The sequence below is a fragment of the Perna viridis genome, chromosome 7, assembly GCF_037379345.1.
Source record: "Perna viridis isolate PV_CMFRI_1.1 ecotype Kerala chromosome 7, ASM3737934v1, whole genome shotgun sequence".
In the NCBI taxonomy this organism is placed as follows: Eukaryota; Metazoa; Mollusca; class Bivalvia; order Mytilida; family Mytilidae; genus Perna; species Perna viridis.
In genome coordinates, this window is record NC_142451.1 from 48,669,235 (window position 1) to 48,671,799 (window position 2,565).

Genomic DNA, 2,565 nt, shown 5'->3' on the forward strand with positions numbered 1-2,565 from the left:
AGTAGCTCATTAAAATATCACTACACTTCGTTGGTTCCTATCCAGTGATTGGCTGTTACAAAACGCAGGCGGGCATTTTACCGTCGATCTGACCCCATTGAGGTCAACTCCGCCGTTATAATCGTAATGGAAGAGTGACTACCTTGATTCTCTCGTGCATAAAATTTTTCTACAAATAAAATTAGGATTAATGTTTTAGCCTTAGTTGGTTTCCATTTGTTGTTCCTTTGTTTTTCGACATAAATCAACATTTTTTGACAAGTTAAATATATTATCAGATCATATTGTGGACCACCGGATAAAATGGTAAATACATTGTCATTTTATATGTTAAAGAAATAAAATAAAATCAAGCTAGTTTTAAGTGGAAAATTAATGGGATTTGTATTTTTAGTGTAAGTAAAAACTAGTAATACACAATTTCATAGAAAAAATAATAAAAAACTATTTTCTTTATTCCATATTAAAATAATACTTATATATGTATATGCGAGGAAAGCAAATATTATATGCTTTTGAAATCACACATATGAATTACAGTTTTGTTAGTGTTTTAGTTTCATATCAAATTTAAAAAAAAAACCCATTATCAACAGTTAAAGAAAATATGACTTGCGGAAAATAGTATATTACATCACACATTTTAAAGTCTTAACAAATACCGACTTTTAAAGTAAAAAGTTTATGGGTTTTTAATGATGTATTATTTATCACTGGTCGTATCATTTGAATGAACCTAGTAAAACTAATTAATCAAAGAAAAAACCAACGAAATGGAATGAACATATGGAAAAGTTTTATATGTATTCAAATCTGCATTACTTTTGTTAGTTTACTAATATTTCCAAATAAAAGTTTCCAATGATAATGATATAAGAAAAGATATAAAAAAGGATCTTCGATTAAAGTTATTGTCTTATTTCTACTAATTAAATATAACACTGGGTTCCAATTTCAAACGTCGGATATTATGAATGCAAAAGATAAATTTTATCATTGAAAAATAAAAAAAAGTTATGTTTTTTCAATGTATTTCATTTACTCTAACTAAAAACCAAATACTGATTACCAAACAGAAAGAAGAAAAATTAAAAAAAAAACACAAAAAAAAACAAACCAACAAAAAACAAAAGACGAAAAAAAAAAAAAAAAAAAAAAAAAAAAAATAAGCAACTCAGAAACACAAATGATTAACGTTTAACATGATCAAGGTCTTAAAGAACAGAGTTCTGATGCTTCACAATTCAAAATCACAAACACACAAACACCTGGATAAAAGTGTAGATATATATGTGTAATTATATTTATGTTATGGGAATGCTGTGGTCCTCATAAATACTAATAGTATTTATACATTAGTCAGAATAGTACCTTTAAATGTCAGTATTCAATATAACAAAACCTACGCTGTAGTTTCTGAAGTAGGTTCTTGTTATATAGTACTTTTGTAAATAAACAGGAACGAAATGGCGCTGAATTCTTTTTTCATCATAAAAGACATTATGATCATATTATGTAATTTAACTTAAATTTGGTTTTAACTGAGTTCTATAAAAATAATAAACAACATCTATTATAGTGCGCCATTATTATTTAAATTCTTTATGCATTTGAACGTTTGCACACACCTTAAAATTAGCTCTTAAAAGCTTTATAAAGTTACACCAAGGATTCACAAAATGGAAAAAATTGTCTAAAACTATAACATTTAAAATCATAATTTTAGAAAAAAAAAGAAATAGCAGTTTGCAGAAAATTCAAAAGGTTTTTTGTTTCAAATATAAGAAACGAAGAAAATATACCCAATTAATTTACTAATTTTATTAAAAATATAAATAAATATGTATAATTGTAAAAGAAATGTACATTTTACCCTAACGCAAAATTCATCTTGATAATTAGTGCATAGTTATTATAACGACAAAATAAATGATTTAAATGTTGAAAAAATGCAACTACATAATTATTTTACATATAGGCACTCAACATAGCTGAAAACTTCTGGACGCCTGGAGTTATTGTAAAATTTTAATACTTTAGTAACCTACACCGAGATAAGTGTTTTGAGTTATCAATTTGTGCACGAGGACAGAGATTTCTGTGCCTGTGTGAAGGCAAAATGAAGGTTAACCGAAATTCAAAATAATGATTAATGTAAAATATGAAGGAAATAAAAGAAAAGACCAATAAAACTGATAAATGTACAGAGTTTATAATAAAATACTCAATACAAATTCAAAGGTATAAAGCAAAATTAAAGTTAATATTCATAGTAAAAATAGATGCAAATAAAGAATTAAATAACAAATTAAATACTGAAAGCTTTGCAGAGGTAAAAGGCCATAAATGAGGAGATATTTTTAGTTCAGCAAAGTCAAGTAGAAAGTATAATTTAACAAGTAAAAAAATCAATTCATACCATGAAACACATATTTGCACATTTGTGATAATTTATACGTTTACATTTATCTAATGTACTATTTTACATTACAGATGAGTATTTCCATGCATTTTTGAAAATCACTTTATTTAGAAAAAAAACTTCAAAATCTTTGTGCAGTCGTA